General features: G+C 42.0%; 1 long non-coding RNA gene across 1 annotated transcript in view; it reads right to left on the reverse strand.

The window, feature by feature from the left end:
• The window catches only part of LOC121625555, a 39,660-nt gene that overhangs the window by 9,139 nt on the left and 11,258 nt on the right, over positions 1-19,263 (reverse strand). The gene's annotated exons all lie outside the window — the stretch shown is intronic.

The raw sequence follows: 19,263 nt of genomic DNA on the forward strand, positions 1-19,263 counted from the left end.
GTGTCACCTTTATGATCAAAGTGTTAAGTAGCAACTTGTAGTAGCATAAGAGTGAGAGGATCATAGAGACACACTGCTGCCTATAATATTCCTACGATCATTCAGAAGCATCTTATAGGGTCAGTGTTAGTATTAATTATCAAACCTCACAGTAATTATGTTCAAAACTGTGAAAAAAAGATAATTAGTTCATTTTCTAAAAGCTAGAAGAACAGCTGCCTCTTCCTGCTTTGCGTCAAACAACAGGTTTCCCTTTGACTCAGAGGCTCATGGTCTTCCACATCAGGCTAATTCATTAATATCCCGCTATCAATAAACAGACAATCAGGCCGATCATCTTGAGGAGTGTATTGATACTGCTGAGATAAGAGAATCCTTTTTCACCGCAGTGTTATGTAAATCAGCGACACTGATTTGCCAGCTAAACTATTTTTAGTGCGCTTCGTCGGCCGGGCGATGTGCTCCGGCAAAATAAAAGCATGCAAATAAAACACGTAAACTCTGGCCGACATTCAAAAGCATTCATCGCCTTTTCCTTTTCCTCTGCTCTCGCTCCAGCCCCAACCTGATCCACAAATGTCACCTCCACTCTGCGTATAAAGGGAGAGGAAGACATCGAGGAGGAGGGAAGAGAGATACATCAGCCAGGGAGAGAGTGTCATAAAATGCAAATGCAGCCTGCGTCCGCTTTTACAAATTAAATGTCAGGACATAAAATATTGTCAGTTTCATTTTGCCGCCAGAAGGATGACAAATCCATATTCTCCCTTAAATAAAACTCTTACTGCTGTGGAGGGGTAATCATGGCAGAACAAAGCGGTGTGATTAACGATAGCAATTTATTGTATCTGGCGGCCGGCGAGGGAGAGGAGCAGAGAGACATCATGGTTATCATAATTCATATCGTAAATAACAGGGCCCAGCCAATCACAAGGAGCCGCCGATGTCATCCCAAATAACCTTTGATAACAATTACCATAGAAGGCAGTACAAACCCTGAAGTCACAATGTTATCTTATCCCTATTCTCTGCTTGTAGAATACAACACTATTACCATATAGATTAGACTATTTATAATGGTGCGTGTCATTCTGGGTGCGGCTTTAAGTTGTCACTGTGTATGTGTGTAGGTGTAGCACGGCGTGTACGTTGAGGTGTGTGTGTGTGTGAGTGCGTGGGTGGGGTAGGTGGACCTGTCGTTGGGAGGAGATTATAGCCTGGTCTTTATGAGGAGCTGAATTGCCCTCTCTCAGTATCACACGGCAGCACATTGCCAGGGCGGCCGGCGCTCACAATGGCGTGGTGGGAGAGGAGTCGGGCGATGTGTGTGTGTGTGTGTGTATGTGCGTGCTCAGGGACGGGTCGGGTGGGTGGCGGCTCGACGAGGGTTGGGGGGGTACAGAGGGAAAACTAGAGGAGGAGATATTAGCAGGGAAACGTTGATAAGTGTTTGAGATTAGTGTAGGCGTATCTTGTCCAAGGTGTTGTTCCCCCTTGTTTTATCTGCTGATAGAAATTTTCTGATGGAGAGCAGTGATATGTGGACGCATGGCTTCACACTTACACCGCCCACCCACTGTTGTAGCTTCCCACCCACGGCATTGACGGTTTCCTCCTTCACCCGTTTTAACATCATGTTATCCACAGCATGTTATCTCCACCAGCCTCTGCACTGTATCACTGCTATCATATTTACATGGTTTGATATCAAGTTAAATCTGTAATTCTGCTAAATTAAAGGCGCCTTGTGGAGATTTTGATCACTTAGTAGCGCTATAGAGTAATGTTTTGATGAACGGGTCCCGGAAAAAAGAAGTAAAGGTATCAAATTCAGGATTCAGTCTTCTTTTTAGGCCTCAGCTACTCACAAAATTGAGTGACAGACAGAATGTAAACTGACAACAAGGGAACATTTTTAAGGCTTGAAAAAGCCACAAAACCTTTCAGGTTTGTCTAATGGCCGTTTATACAGAAATTATTTTCGACAGGTTTATTATAATTAGTGGTGAAATGATTAAAGTCAGCGACTCACTTGTCATTTACTGAGCAAAAATACCTAATATTTGCTGCTTCCAGCTCCTCTAATGTCACTTGTGGCTGCAGGAAGCTGTGACGAGCACATTTAACGACTTTCTGTCATTTAATAATTGTTAGATGAGGCTCATCTTTGACCCGGACCTACAAAAAAAGACATTGTAGGATCGGGAGTCTGCACAGGGTATTTTATTTTGAAACTTTACTGGATTCTCTACACCGTTCCTGCGTCTTACTTACTTACTGTGTGGCTCGTTCTGCTCTGTCCAGATTGATGTGTCGTCCGTCAAAAATAGACTCAGCGCCTATTCTGACGTGACGCTTCTGAAACAGAGACAGTGATCAGTCGCGTCGTGGACGGAGCGTGGATGCTACGCACCAGGTGGAATTTAACCGACCTGCAGTGAATAAACCAGACTAACCAAAGTACAGTTCAGCCAGAAGTTGGCAACGTTATGGCTGTGATAAAGAGAAGAGACGAAATAGAGGTTGTGAACAAAAGCAGTTGTTTGCCAACCGCCAATGACCCTCAAAGAAGAATAAGAAACAAAACCAGTCGCCTCGGCCATCTATGACCAAAAAATTTAGACTTCAGTCTTCAGGATTTTATTTTATGTGTGTGTGTTATTGTGTTTTTATTTTATTTTATTAAAATATTTTTATTATTTTTATTTTGCCATTTCCATCAATCTTTTCTAATGCAGAACTTGCATGCGCATTAAAATACACTGATGGAAACATTACCTGTTACCCCTGTTTTGTTAGTGAGTGTACACCTTTAACAACAGATGCACCAGTCCCATATTTAATATTAATATCAGTCTATAACCAGCTAAAACCAATGGAAGAATATAAATGAACAAATCTGACAGTACCTGTTGATAAACTTACCATCAAATGCACAAATGGCACTTAAATACATGTAAAACACTGTGATTTTTCAAAAAGAGAGTATCGAATCCCTGTTAATTCAGCAAATACTTGAAAGTCTCTCCCGCTAAAACTATAACAACATCTAATCAAAATGTTTCCACCTGTGCTCGGCGTGTCTCGTGCATCCACCTCCTGTTCAACCTGAAACAGCAGAGGCAGAAACTGAGAACAGAAATAGCTTCAAAGGACGCTTGAGTCTCTACCAGAAGGAGGAAGATGAGGGGAGAGGACGAGCACAAGGACGAGATAAAACCGGAGCGGGAGTGAGGAGGAAGAGAAGGGACCAAAGCAAGGACAAGGTGAAGGAGAAGGCAGATATTGCATTCTTATGCTTAAATTCAGAGAGGAGAAATTCACAGTTCCACAGTAGCTGTCCAATCCCAGCCCTCCCCGACGAGACACGTCCAGATCAAGAAACATGCGACGGCACGACCGCCTGCAAGCCGGAGGTAGATTCAGAAAGGATAGAAAAAAGCAAGGGTGAGATTTTTAAAAGTCATGCTCAAGAGCCGGAAAAGGAGGAAGACCTCTGAGGACATAACGTGATGTTGAAGCAGTAGTCAGTGTTATAATATCTGTAGTTTTTGGCAAGGAGATCCCTGTGTGGGCTTGTGAACAGTTAATCTCTCCTGACAGGATCTTCATTTGAATAAAGATCCTGTCAGCGCCATGTGCTTTTGGTTGCTTAAGAGGAGGACCTACAGTAGCTTCTGCAAGAACTCAAATCGCTTTGACAAATCATGGCTGATGGGAGAAAGGCGCCTTCCTACCTGTGCATAGCTAAACATGCCTGATGGAGGACGCCTCAGCGGAACTTCAAAATCTGCAGGAATCTAAGGGAGAACTGGGAAAGTACGTCTCGGAGATATTAGAGCAGCTTAAAAGCAGGATTAGGCTTGTAATAAAAATGCCATGTGTCCTTTTTATTTTTACATCTTGAGCTCTTGAGCTTTTCTTCAGTCAGCTGATGTTGGCCGGATGTAGAAAGCAGTTTTACACAAAAAGCTTTAGGCGTTGAAATGTGGGAATATATACTTGCAGGAGAATATTTAACTGTTAAATGTTAAATATGTGTTTTACAGTCAAGTTTGGGAACAGTTCTTCCAAAATCTTGTATCTGTGAGGTCAGTATGACTACGTCATAAATAGTAGGTGGGTGTTGTTAAACCGGCTTTTCATAGAGAAACAGGCAGATTTGCCCCTTTTGTGTGGACAGAAATATTTGTATCAGTAACTTTTCACGTATTTGCATTCAGTTTAAACTCATGTGATCTGTTGCCTGTTTTGTTCATGCTATTGAAATTAGAATACTATAAACAAGGTGTCCTAATTTCACAAGCGATGCATCACAGGCTGGTTTAGCACTGAAAGTTCAGCTTTAATCATGCAGATGATACTGTGCCAAAATGAGCAGATCTAGTCATGCTGGCGTTTTTAATCCACACCAAACACCATGACAAGCTACGATCCTCGTTTTTATCCCAGAACTTTAAAGTCAGCTTCCGAGCTGCGGCATGGATGCATGTAGCATGCTTGAAAGTCAACATTGGCTTCTTTTAACCAGTGGTGTCGTGCAGGGTATACACAGGTTTACAGTTTATACCTGCTTTTATTTCAGTTGGCATTGTGTAGACCCTCTTCTAAATCCCCTCTGATGATCATTCACTAGTGTGCTGGCAACCAAATTTTTTCCCAGGATGGCGAGGGCATGACCCTCCCTGCTCTCATTAGCTAGTACTCGTTGCCTTCATTGGTTGGGTTAGGGAGTTTAGGCATGACGAGTGATGATTGGCTAGGGTAAGAATATCGAGGTACAACAATCACAGGCAGAGTAGGGTGGGTCATGCCTTGGCCAGGGCCCTATCTGCCCTGCTGGTTTATCTCAAATAAAAGCACAACAAAATATGACATTTGGAACATTTAATTCATTAAAATTCATTACAAACAATGTTACGATGCTATATCTTTAATGTTAGGGTTAGGGACATAATTTAAGAGTAAACCCACATCTCCAGGCACCATGAGCACGATCTTTCCCTAACTGTGGTCTCTATTGTAAGAGTGTCCAACCTTGACCCAGGAAACCGTGGTTCACATCCCGATTCCCACCAGCAATGAACACTGTTTTCTTTTAGTCAGGACCACAATGTTCCCCCAACCTTTGACAAGTAAAACCAGTTTGTTAACTTACTCCGAACTTCACCAGACAGCAGATCATTCCAAATATGATTCATATGAGCATTTTCTGGTCACATGGGTTGTTTCGAAGCCTTTTTGGTCACATGATGTAACAGAGTTTTTGTTATGGTAATGATTGTGCCGTATTATCTTTTTTTATATAGGATGCACAGATAGGAACAAATAAGAGATTTGGTTTTCAATACTATCAAGTCAGATTAAGGACTGTTGTTTTTTATGTATATTTGACTGGAAATCAATCAGTTGCGTATAGCTGAACATGGTCTTTGTAGCCCCATAATAGCAGATGATGCTGCAGTTGATTTACTCCAAGTTCAGAAATCCCACTGCCTCTCTTTCATTCTCTCTCTCTCTCTCTCTACTCATTTTTCCTCTTCCCCTCGACGTTTCTCATCTCCTCTCCTAGATGGAATTCACAAAGTGATTTTCTCCTCGTTCCTCTAAATCTCTTGATCACTTTAATTTTTTGCTAGGCTGCTTCATCGGTGTCCTGGGAAAGAGAAAAGAGGAGGAAGGGGGCAGGAGGAAGGGAAAAAGCAGATGGGCGAGAGACTGCAAACGAGGCCGGGCGAGCAGAGAGAGAGCGGGAGAGAGGGAGAGTGGTATAGAGTTAAGGCTTTATCAGTGAGTGCCCTGAGGTATGTGGGGACGCTGCTGAATCCAGAGAGATTAGGGGAAAAATGCAGCACATGGCAGTAAGGGGCTTACGCCACAGCTTGTATTAGTTCAGGTGAAAAGAGTATTGCTTTTACATAAAACTGGACAAATCCAGCCACAATGCATTTCCCGTTGGACCACAATGGGGTCCTCTATCTGTGGACCTCACCTCCTGTCCCCCGGGTTCCCCAAAGCTCCTCTATCTAAACAGGAGTAGAGACTGAGGGAAGGAGGAGAAAACACAGATGGACAGAGGAGGGAGGAGGAGATATGGCGCTGCACCAAACTTCATTTTCAGAGTTTACCGGGAAGCTGGTTGTCAGGAGATGGCAAGGACGTAATTACCACTGGGGATGGGGGGGGGTCGCGTTCACCTCACTTTTCAAAATCCTGTTCTTGTCACCCCTTTGTCGTCGGTTTGATTTACTCACAAAAGTCTCTCTTCTCTTAGAGTCCTCCTTCCATCAAGTTGCCTTAATCAAGATGAGAGACGCTAGAAACAATGGCAGCATTTAAATAGAGGTCGGTCTCTAATAGAGGCCTGGTAAAATAGACAGGAACAGCGGCTGGAATTACCCGCATAAAACAGCTCACATGGCTAATTCAGCATGCTGTACATTTCTACAGCGTTTCCATCAGTACAACAACATAATAAGATCATGCTGACCAATCCCCTCTCTGAGTTTCTCTTTACAACGCTGCACTTCCTGCAGATGTTTCACATTAAAAGCAGGCAAGGAAAGGGAAGTAGGGATTATGCTTTTTGTGGAGATTGGGGACTTTAAATTTGAAAGACCTGAGCAGGAATTGTTGAGGTAGCTTAGCAACAATTAAAACAGCAATGAGTGACATTAGTAAGTGTTTGAAACAGCAAATTAAAGAGGGAGCAGATCAGAAAACGGGAACATTCGTGATCAAATAGATTTATAAAACAGAAAATTGTAGAAATTAAAGGCCTGTCTCTAATATATAAGCTTGTGGTCTTTCCATCTGAGGTGCATAACAAGAATTTACAGTATCCCCATCTAGATCTGCTTATTTTGTGCTGACAGCAATAAACTTAGCAGTAGTGAATGCTTTTAGTCCTCCTCCTGCAGTCACAGTTCAGGGCTTTAAAAAACTTCTGCAGCCTTCTCTGCAAGTTTCTCGGAATAAACATCTTTAAATTTCTCATGACATAATAACCTAGTTCTAAAACATGATCATAATATCCTAGGAAAAGTCTTTAGAATTTAAATAACAAAAAAGGAAGTGATCTTTTTCAAAAAACTACAAATACAACATTATATATTAGAGCTTAAAAGTTCAAGTTCAAGGTCATTAAAGAGCCACTTGTTGGCTTTTTTCTTCTGAACTTTCGCCACCTGTTATCACGTGACGAAAGCTTCATTCTTACGTCACATGATGCTATCTCTATGGCAACTGGGTTAACTCCATCCACTTAAAAGCTACAGAAAAAAGCTACGAAGCAGACTCTCAGATTTGTGGGCAAACATAGTGCATTAACAACAATTTAAAGAGCATTTCCAAGTCTTTTGTTAGACTATTGTTCTCATAGACACAACAATATGTATAAATGTATCACAAATATAGTAGAATCAGCACTCACATAGTTTGTTTTGTGTTGAATTTAAGACTCTTGCCTTCATTGTATCCCCCTGCTCTTAGCAGTTATAGAGAAAAATTAAGTTTTACTAAAATCAGAGTTATAAAAAGACAGAAATTCACTGAAGTGATTGAGCCAAAGGACTCATCCTCGTCTTTGGGCGGCAGGTAAAAGCTTCACGTAGACACCGACGTCTCCCGTTCTATTTTCACCAGGACTTTTATCTAAGTCGTCAGTTCCTGAGATGCGTTTATCAGCCAAGTTTTTCATCTTGAAACATAGGTTGAGGGGAGCTTGGCCTGCGCACTTCTTTATCTTTCACCTGTCATGTACAGTAAGCCCAGGCAACAATGGCGCCTTACATTACATTACACGCCCGCTCTGTATTCCCGCCATCCAGTCAGACATCCAAAGCGTCTCCGACACCCCTCCCGTCCTAGCCATTATTGGCAGAACAATACCCTCAAAAAGCCAAGTTGGTCAAAAAAAAGAGAGGTGCTGTATCTGCGATGGTGCTTAACATCAATTTGTGACAAGATTAATCAATTTGGACCGTCTCTCTCTCTCTCTCTCTCTCTCTCACTGTGTCTCGTCACTGTTGTCACTCTTTAAATAAAGAGCTGCGGCTGTTTGAATGAGCCGGGGCTCATCGCGATATGGCGCAGGTTAAGTAGGAGGCGCATGTTTTAGGATAGCGCCCCGCCGCTCCCTCTCGTCCTGAAACACTTAGCTGGTGATTAGCATAAGCTGATAGCGCTATCAGGAGCGTGCCATTGAGGTGACCCTGAAGCCCCCCCCTTCCTTCTCCTCCTCTACCCTCCTCCACCACTACCACCACCCATCCTACCCCCCCCCCACCACTCCTCCTTTGTCCCTCTGAGAAGGTCTTATCGGGGATGTACAGGGCCTCTGTAGCCTCCTGGGGAGATGATGGAGGGAGGAGGCAGAGGTGGGTTCTGTAGGGAAGGAGGATGGGGGATGGATTGGAAAGGAGGGGGGGTGAACCCCGCTGTTGAACACTCTCTGTCTTTGGATGTGTCCTCTAATCTTTTCATGTGTTTTGCATGATAATATTAAATAAAACTTTATTTGTGTAACTCTTTTCAAAACACACAAAGACAGATAAAATCAAATCATTAAAAACTGAAAAAGGAGCTCCTGTAAACTCCTGTTCCTCTTACTTTTGCTGCAAGATGTTTCGAAGTTTAAGCAATATTTTAACTTTTTAGCCAGTTTATAAGGTCAAATGCTTTAGTTTATGACCAAATACCTGCAAAACTAATGACACTCCCATCTGCCTCAGCTGCACTGTGTTGTTTAGCACTAATTAGCAAATGCTAGCATGCTAGCAAGCTAAACTCAAATGGTGAACATGGTAAACATTACACCTGCTAAACATCAGCATGTTAGCATTCCCATTTGCATTAGCATTTAGCTCACAGCATGGCTGTAAACTCTAAAACACATCAATTTTGCGTTATGCAATGATTTTTATACTCTTTTTATATATAATGTACACACATACGTACATATAGTTAATTTTATTTTGTATCACTTTCCTCAGTACATCTTCCCCTGCGTTGGATCAATAAAGTTTTATCTTATCTTATATTCTGTACATGTACACGACTGGGGCTATAAATCAGGTGATGAAGCAGAACCCACCTTATGATCCTTCCCATGTCAGCTGATATTGTGTTTTTCGTGGTGCACCAACCAGTTCGCACACCACCTGTCTGACTTCTTTCCTAATGTTTCCAGATCTCTCATTTAACTTGGGAGTGATGTGTTGTCAAAGCAGTTAGAAATGTCCAAACATCCAAAAATAAAATCAGGTTGTGATAAATCAGAGATGTAAAAAAAGAGAAGGGTTTTTACTGCCCTGATCTTCACCTGCAGGTCATTGCTAACGTCTGGACAGCGAAGGTGCGATCGCCTTTCTGACTTAATCTTGACCTTGAACAACCAGGAGGAAAACTCTCTGTATCGAGGCATCTGTCAGCCTCGCTGCACGTCTTTCTCTCCTCGCCTGAAAGTTTGAGTTTATTTCAAACTGGCAAGCAACAACAACAACAACAAAAAAAAAACCAAATGAAAAGTTGATTCACCCAAATTTCTGCCTCTTTATATTTACGTTACCTATTTCAGGAGGCGGCCGCATCTTCATCTTCACCAGCGGTCTCTAAATCACTCCTACGATACCTCGGTGAGACTTTTTTTTTTGTGTGTGTGTGTTGTGAGGAAAAAGTATGATGAAACCACGAAACAATACGCGCACGTAAACACGACACATTTCTTGAAGGTAAGCAATTTCCATGCACGTTAAGAGCTTAGCATCAACGCAGCGCTATTCATATCAGTTTACCATTATGATGCAAATGATAACAGCGGTGCCTGGCTCCCTCTTTCTCCCTTTTCTTCTGCACTTTTACTATGAACAACACGGCACATTATAGTGCAGATGCACACCTACATTGCAGTGCACGCACAGACACACACATGATAAAATTCACCCAGCTTCATTGCTTATCCCCTTTGTTTGAGCTGATTGGATCTGTGGCGATCACATGTTTACCCAGAGCGCTATCTCTTTGAGAAACCTCCGTCACGGGTAGCGGAGAGTAACGTTCGCCTCTTTTTGTGTTTTCCTTTTATTTTGGAGACGGGCACGCACACACGGTCTTTATGTATATATGCTAATAGGCTGGCTAACACGGTTTCACACTGTTTGTTTCTGAAAATGATGCAACTTGCCAGACATCCCTTTTTCTGCTGATGTTCACATTTTCTTTTTTTTTTTGTCCCCCCTCTCTTTCTCAGGGCGGGCATTTTAGAGAGAGAGAGGGAGAGAGAGCAAAGGGAGGATGATGAAGAAGGGGGGGAGGAGAAAGGAGGGAGGGAGGGAGGCGTGTGTTCAAAATCCACAAAGGTTTTGTAATAAATGCATCGCCGACAATAAAAACAAAAACATTAAAGGGAGAAAAGACGTGTTTCTGTGTTAAACAATTAGTGCTGCAGCATTAGAGCCGATCAGGAGGAGACAAAAGCTCGGCAGCAGCGGGGGTTTACCCCAGACACAAAGACACAAAGACAGATGCTCTGCAGCCCAGCCAAGCTACAGTACCACACTAGCTTCCGCTGGAGCTGCATGGAACCACATCCATCCACAATGCAACTGTCTGCAAGCATCAGTATGGAACACTTGTACACACCCGTCTACGTGATCTGCCCTCTCGTAAATAATCAATGTGTGTCGTCTGTATTTGCAGGTAACAGTATAGGTGTGACAGTATAGAATTTACCTGGACTGTCCAACTGACAGAGGGCAGTGATTGGTCACACACCTACAGGACTTTATTTAAATTCGCCTCCATTATTGTGTTGATTTTGTTTGTTTTTGGATTTTTAGTGCCACAGTCTTTAATATTTAGCTATTTTAAACACATTATTATTGCTTCAGTTGAATTGTTCGAACCCTGATGTACAAAAACAATAGAGCCCGCTGTTTTCATTTAGTGTAATGGAGGTCACTTTGGACACATCGTGTAGTGTAATGTCATATTATCACACTAAAAGCTTTGCCTCTTACCCAAAGACAGGCTGTTTACAGTCTGTTTGTCATTAACGCACACCTGACAACTCATTGATGAGTTACAGGTAACGTCACTGTCGGTTGTTTGTTCGTGATGGAATTTTTTTTCCAAACCTTCCAAATGACCACAAAGTAGTTTTAATCTCCTGAACTTGTGTTTAGAAGTCTTTAACACTATGGAGCGATTTGTTTCTTTGCCGGCCAATGAGAGACAAGTATTGTCCGCGACGATGGTAAAAGAAAATATACGAGAAAAAAAAAGTTTTATTTAGTTTAAAGCTATTCAAGATGATTCGTATTTTATTGGGAAAACTGACAAGCTGCCTCGCCCTCACCTTTCAAAGGCTTTTACATCTTCAACTCAAAAAAACACATTTTTTAACATCAAATTAAATTCAAAAGAGGACTCACCTTAGTTACCTGCTGGTATATAACCTGAGTATTGGTCTTAAAGGGCCAGTTCATTAAAATCTGAAGTAGTATTTAGTCACCAGTGGTGGAAGAAAAGTACTAATACCACAGTTTAAAAATACTCAAATACAAGAAAAAGTCCTGCATTCAAAACTTAACTTGAACAAAAGTATTATCAGCTAAATCTATTTAAAGTATTAAGAGTAAAAGTACTCACAGTGTAGTAAAAGTGTGTTTCTCTATCATATCTGATGTTTGTGGATTAATATTACTGCTGGATTTATGTTGTATTTTACTGCTGCAGATGTTTCAGGTTGAGCTCATTTGAACTACTTTATTTACTGTTGGCTGGTTTAATCTACAGCGAAGCATCATATTCTATAAGATCATCATTTGTTTGTAGTGTCACCGTCCTCAGAGAACCTCGTATCTCAGAAAAACAGCCTGTTTTATCACATTCTAATTCAAAACCAGAAAATTTGGAGATAACTAAGTAACTAAAGTGAAGTACAAGTACCTTGAATCTGTACTTGACTAAAAATACTTTGTCACATTCCACCACTGTTGGCCGCTGGATTTATTTGCTTGAGTTTTGATATATCTGTCCGTGACTCATGTTGGGTGCGACAGTGTGTTTGTTCTGCGGGTGAAGCAGTCTGCCTCTGATGGAGGAGCTTCCTTCTGTTGTAATTACCTCAGTACAGTGTGTACAATGGCTCCGAATTACATCAAAATTAAAGGCTGTTGGTCATGAAGCTCCTGCAGCCTGTGTGGTCACACACTCGCCACTCAGCTCCCGTTTACCACTTGTGTGTGTGTGTGTGTGTGTGTGTGTGTGTGTGTGTGTGTGTGGACCCCCCCCCCCCCCGGTGGCGTCTACTCTGTGCATTCGACTCAATGGCTCCAGTGTTCATAGGTGTGTGTGTCTGCGTGTGTGTGTCTGCATGTGTGTGTATGACTGCGGCACTTAACCCTGTGACCGGTTGTGGAATGAGCTCCACAGAAATCGCCGCGGAGCCCCCCCCCCTCCCCTCGACCTGCACCATCGTGGTGTGCGTTACCACCCCAAGAGAGGCCGACAAGCTCACGCACACACACCCAATACACACACACAGACACAAGCTCCCTCTGTGTGCTCCAAGACAGAGATGGTGACGGCGCAAAGCTTCATGTTTAGACTCTGCGTCTTTGTTCCTCCCTGATGGTGCCTCGTCTACCTGCATATGAGGGAGGAAGTCTCCGCCGGTTCCACTTTAAAGGCAGGAAGTGTTTGATTCCCTCAGTTTCCTCGACGACTAAAAGCCCATTTCATCTTTTTCTCCAAAACCGCAGAGTGACACAACACTATTACTCCGTCAGTCTGCGCCTCCTCTCTCGCGCTCTTTGATTCGCCGTGCAGCCGTTTCATTCGGCCTCGCCGTCGCACACTTGTTGTTGTATGCAGCAGAATCACCTGCTGCGCCGTCTGATGTGCGATGGGCGGTGTGCACTGAAGGTTACGCAGGTGTAGGGTGAAGCTTGGATTCATTAAAGGAGCTGACATTGACCTTTTATAGTCATTGTTCCTCACCTGCCAAGCATATCCTAAAATATGTTTGAACATTACAAATAAAATATTATTTGTAATGTTTCCCAACAGGTTTATAGCAGCAATTAAGAAGCACACAAACTGCTCATCTCAGAATCTTTGACTTTGCCTTTAAGGAGCTCCTTACTGGAGGAACTTCTGTTGTATTTCAGGCCGGTTATTAGTTTTCACTATAAAACAGGTGGAGATTATGTGGATTTTAGAAGGAGCAGATGCTGATTTACGCAGAAAAGTGCTGTTTCCTGTTGCATTGATCGCAGAAGTTTACAGTACATTAGATTTTTTTGTGATGACAGCTCAGGAATTTTTGCAGTTGCAGAAAAATTGAGAGAATTTTGGAGTAAAGTGCTGATTGTACACCAGGGTCCCTGAGCAAAAACCTTGAACTTCAAATCAAATGTTGAGTCTCTCCAAAGAGCTAATGCATTAGCATTAGCTCTGCGAGCTCAGAGGCTCACCTCCTCAGCAGGCCGACCCCCGCCGCAGCCCCACCCCTCAGCCGAGGATGGGTGCTTATCTGCCGGCGTGGGTCAAAGAGCTGTCGGGCTGCACTGAGCTGACTTTACGTGGGCGTTATGTGTGCGTGCGAGTAAACCGATACATCCGTGCGTGACGTTCGAGGCCGGCGGGAAAAGACGTCGTCGCTCGGATAAGACATAAAAAAATGAGTCGGCCATGTGAGACCGGCCAGTTACAGCCGGGGTCAGGCGGGGTCAGCTGCACGGCAACAGTGGCGGTCTGCCTCGCCTCCTGTGAAGGGCTCGTGTTAGCGTGAGGCCTGTCAGTCTAGCTGCCACAGACAGGATGCTGGGACAGGCAGAACAGAGTCAGTCCACCGATTTGACTGCTGTCTTCCACTCCGGAGTTGAGAGTTTTTGATGTATGCAGCAGAACAACAAACATGGCTCTGATCTGACCGGACTGCAGACTTTGCTCATACTGGCAGACTGAAAACGTGTGTTGCGTAACACCGACGCTGTAACCCAGATGACATTCCTCAAACCCGGCCTCGTAACCGGGGCGACTTCTGTGTGATGTGAACTGAGTTGGGTCGAAGAAAGTCTCTTCAGGGAGAAATCCAATCCTGTGTGTAACTCAAGAAGACGTTTTCTGCAGAGAGGATGTCAGTCTGGTCTGCAAAGGGCATGTTGGTCTCAGGTAAAACTGTTCAAACGGAGGAAAGGTGAAAATAATGATGCTGCTGCATCTTTGTGCTCCACATTCACAAGACAGAGTGTTCTATATAAAGCATAATTCTGGTTTATTACAACAGTGGTGGAATGTAACTAAGTACATTTACTCAAGTACTGTACATTAGTATAAATTTGAGTACATATTATAGTTGTTCATACTCTTCCCGTCCAGTGAAAATGTTTAAATTTGGTGATTTTGACTGAATGTTTCTGACAAACAAGTATTTTCATAGTGTGTTATTAGCGCTTTTACTTAAGTAAAGGATCTGAATTCTTCTTGCACCACTGGTCACATGATCAGACAGGTTGTCAACAAACTTCCTGATTAGCCTGGAACAAAAAATCCTGTCCATCGTAAAAACATCCAAACTGCTCATGCATCTACTAACTTCTACCGCTGGCCAGAAGTCTCTGCACATCACAAGCTGAAACGTTGTGATTGCATTGCACACTGCAAAAAGCAGTAAGATGAAATATCTTAAAACAAAGAAATACGTGCCTAGAGACAGATCTTCTCACCAGACAGGTCTTATGTTAGAGCATTTCACTTGTTTCAAGCTGTATATCCTTAAATAGAGAGTAGCTTCAGAAGATATTAGAACTTCTTACTGATATTATTTTACTGGTTCTGAGTAAATTAATGCTTGAACACAAGAGTAAGGCTGTTTGATCAACACTGACAAGTAAAAAAATTTTTTTTTTTGCTCATTTTAAGCAACATTTTCCCCATTTTATTACTTTTTGCCCTTGTTTTGGAGAGCTGAGCTTTTTTTTAGTGGGAAGCTGAGTATAATCTTTGTGGGCTTGGAAAAAAAAAAAAACGTGCAGTACGTGTAATGGACTGTTCACATCTTTGCTTCTCCTCGTGTTCACGGCAGTAAAATGTGATACTGCAGTATGTGTGTACAGCTAGCACTGAGCTACAGTGTTATAATGTGGGCAGAGCGGCTCCTTTCATTGTATCTTTTATGCCAAATTCAATTGTATTTGTCATTTAGAGATCTTTTAATTTTGTACATTTTTCCTTGTAAATTACAAAACATGCTTAATACATTTCTTCCAAACGGCTTCACGTGGCTGAATTTCCTGTTCCAGCTTCTCCAAAAACTATTATTAAGACACTGAGTTCAGAACTTGCTGTGTGCAGATGACACTATTATTGCACTGATATTTCTCAGCCTAATGAAATCTGCTCTGCCTCGCACCGATGGAACACTGTTAACTTTGATCTCACAATTAAGTCTCCATGAACAGCTAATAAAGCATAATCTGCTCTGTATCTGCTTGTCTGCGCCAGAAGCACAGAAAGCCTTTTAGCATATCTCCGCCGCGGCTCCTGACTGACACTTTGTTGCTCTCGGCTCAAACAGTGACTTATTTTTATCACGCCCCAGATAATACAATCAAGTATTAAGGAGTTAAAAATCAAACTGGATCTGCATCGGTTGAGTGGCAGATGAGTGGCAGATGCCTGTGGGGCTTCGAGTTATTCAGCCTCTTTCTCCCCTTTCATCCATCTCCCGCTACTTTCCAGCGGATAGGTTGACATCCCTGAATACAAAAAAGCAGACCTGCTTTTGTCGCCGTTTCCTCACCAGAGGTTGTTCCCTGGTCGCTGCTGGGGATATCTGCATATGGTAGAAGAAGTATTCAGGTCTTTTACTTCAGTAAAAGTACTAATACCACACTGTAAAAATATTCTGTTACAAGTAAAAGTCCTGCTTCAGTAAAAGTATTCCACATTATAAAGTATTAAAAGGGCTCAATGCAGTAAAATGTCCCCTGTGGCTGCTATATTATTATATATGATATCGTTAGGTTGTTATGACTCACGCATTCATGTAAAAGCAGGATTTTGCTCTTGTTGTTGGTGGGGCTGAGTTCATTTTTAACTTTAAATTTTATTTTTTCCATTAATCAATTAATTGCTTAGTTTGTAAAAACTCTGAACATAGTGAGAAATGTGACAGCGTCTAAGTCCAAACCTCAACATTTTTAGAAATAATTAGAAGGAAACACAACAAATGCTCACGTCTGAGAAGCTGGACTCATCACATGTTTGGTAAATTCACATTAAAAACGCTCAACATGTAGAATTTCAGCATTAAAATGTCTAAAAATGACTGGATCTATGTTCTATATGTTGTTGAGTTGTGCGTTTACATGATCCCAAATGTTCCCAACAATGTTTGAACCCAGAGAATCCTCAGGTTTGTTTAAGGTAAGGGTGCGTTTCATTTGCCCGCCTGTCAGTGCTGAAACATCAGGTGATGCGTGAGAGAGTGAGAAGGGAGACTGACCAAACGTAGCATGAACAAAATTTTAAAACATGAGCTAATCTGTGAACATTCCTGCCAGCGTCACGTCAGGTCTTCAACGTTGATGGTGGTTGTGTAAGAAAGAAGACAGCAACTCCCATGATGCTCGCTGCTTCATGACATCATCAAACGACCTCAATCAAAACAATGAAAACTCTTTTGTTTTCATCGTTTCAGCTGTACTCGTATAAACTGTTGGCTAGTTTGGCTCTTCATGTGTTTTGTGTGGAAAAATCTTAATTTGTAAAAAGGCTTTCAAATATTTATAGTGAAGCAGATGTATAAGTACCGTACATTTGTACTTAAGTTGCATTCAACTACTGGATTTTTCTAAATCTCTCATTAAACATGCTAATGTTTCACCGCTCTCCTGATAGCTCTCATAACCTTTTCATACATTTGGCTGCAATATGCTGAACTCTGATCGGACTTGATGACGGCGCAGACCAGTCTGAGATTTCTGCTCTATGATAAGACCAATCAAAGGAAAATTGTGCCCTTTTATTTTTGGGATCTATTCCCTTTTCCTCAAAAAAAAAAAAAAAAAGACACCGGGCCGAGCAGACAGACGGTAGCAGTTTGTCGCTGCATGTTGGAGAATTGATAAGAATGTTTTCCACATGAGTTCGGTGATTGTGGCGCAGTATTTTCCTCTCATCTTAAACTCGCGAGTGGACGTTGTGAGGACGTGGGCCAGATCTGTTAAGCCTGTACATTTGTGCGCTGATGGACATGTTTGATACTTCTGGAACCATACAGCGGTGGTTCACATGCAGTTTACGCGTCCCTTTAGGTGGGAGCAAACCTCGATATATGCTCCTCGCTTTCATCATCAAAAGCCATCCAGGTTGTAATCAGGAGGCACTTTGGCCTCCACCACGTTAGCGCAGGAGTGCCACAGTGCCTCGCCGCTGAGGTCAAAAGGTAACGCCTCAGTCAAGTCCTCGTTGTGCACTTCAGCCACAACAACAACCCCGCTCTCTCTGCCTCAAACCTCGCACTTTTCATCCTACACCTGTTGTTTTAGTTGGAAGAAATACTTGGGGCTCGGGGAGATCTAACAATAACATCATGTGTTTTCAGGGATAACAGTTTGCGATGGATATGTTTTTGAAGGAAGGGAAGCAGATGAGATTAAAGCGGCTAACGAGCATCTGTCTATCTGGACTTGCTCCTCTGTGTTTGCGCTGATTCACAGGGTTTACAGGGACGTGTTCCAGCATTGCATTTTAATAAGTGCTTGAGGAATTAAATATCAGGTTATCTGTAATCACAGTGGCTCCTGCCTGCGATGTATAATGTCTTAATGCGTTTCAGATGGCTTCAGAAGGGGTTTCTGTTTAGCCAGTATGAATAATCCTCTGAGGGGTTTACAGGACAAAACTGGACCTCAAGAAAAACGAAAAAGGTTCAACATTTCTGCTTTAAAGGCCCTTTAAAATCAAGTTGAGGAAGTCTAAACTGTAACATAGTAAAACCCTCATTGTGGACCCCCTGTGGTCTGCTCAGTGGTTAGATTGAATAGGTATAACCTGTGTTTTGTCCTCCTGTAGTATCAGTTCTAATAGCACCAACCATAGACCAATCTCCTGTTTCTATTTTAGAAATTTTAAGAAAAGCTTTGCTAACGTAACACGCCTGTTAATTCCAGCTTGTTATAGACATTATTGTGCACGTGACACTGAAACAGCATCAAAGAATTTGCTCTGCGTGTACAAAATATGACTTTTTGTCCAAACCTTTCATAATAACTTATTTGTGAAGACAACTTTCTACAATCTGAAAGCATGAAAGACCATTTGAAAATGAGTCCAAGCATCTGAAGAGTAACGTATGTACACATTCTGAACACATTGTGTGCATCCTCAAGGTTATCAAACACCGTGAATGCATTTCTCTTCCCTTTAAAACGTTCAGCCATTTTTTGAATATATTAAATCATGTATTAACTCAACAGAGTGCCTTAAAAAAACTCAAATATAAGATCTCAGACACAGTCAACTAACTGAAAAAACAACCCTTTAACTGCCGCTAACAGTCTTAGAGGATCACATCTCATGTTTTCTAGGTGAGAAACCTAAAACAAAGTGGGTCTCGTGGTGTGAAATGATGCTTTTAAAATGTTAATTAATAACTTGGCATTTTGTTTAAAACCTACAGAGCAGTTCAGCTCTGAATAAAAAGGCAGAAAACTGCTGCTGCTCTTTAACAGGTGATGGAAACACCTGCTCTGACGTCACTGCTGTGATCCTCTGTGGATTCAGGACCAAAGATACAAGAGACGACACTTAAAGCCCATAATACAAAGTTAGATAAAGTAACTTACAGCCCAAAGTGTGAAACAACGTAAAGACATCATTTTAGTATTCAAACACATCTTTTGAACCTCAGTGTACGTTGTGATTAAATCGTGGAATTTATTAAATATTGTTTAAAAATTACATGAAACTCCAGACCAATCTTCATGCTAAAAATGCTAAAAATAAGCAGTGAAAATCGCTTCCATTGTGCTTTGGCAGTGGCAAACTAGTGCAAGTAGCATGTATTTCAACATATCATTACAAACTAATAAAAGCTGTATCAATAATTGGATACAGCTTGATTTAATGACAATTCTGTGAGACGCCGCACGCAGCTGTTTTCTTTAATAAAAGTAATAAACGTTCTTCTAAAAGTTCAAACTGCACAATCGACCCATTTTCCTGAAACAATCTGCAACTTATAGTTTTATT

The sequence above is a fragment of the Chelmon rostratus genome, chromosome 22 (genome assembly GCF_017976325.1).
Source record: "Chelmon rostratus isolate fCheRos1 chromosome 22, fCheRos1.pri, whole genome shotgun sequence".
Classification (NCBI taxonomy): Eukaryota; Metazoa; Chordata; class Actinopteri; order Chaetodontiformes; family Chaetodontidae; genus Chelmon; species Chelmon rostratus.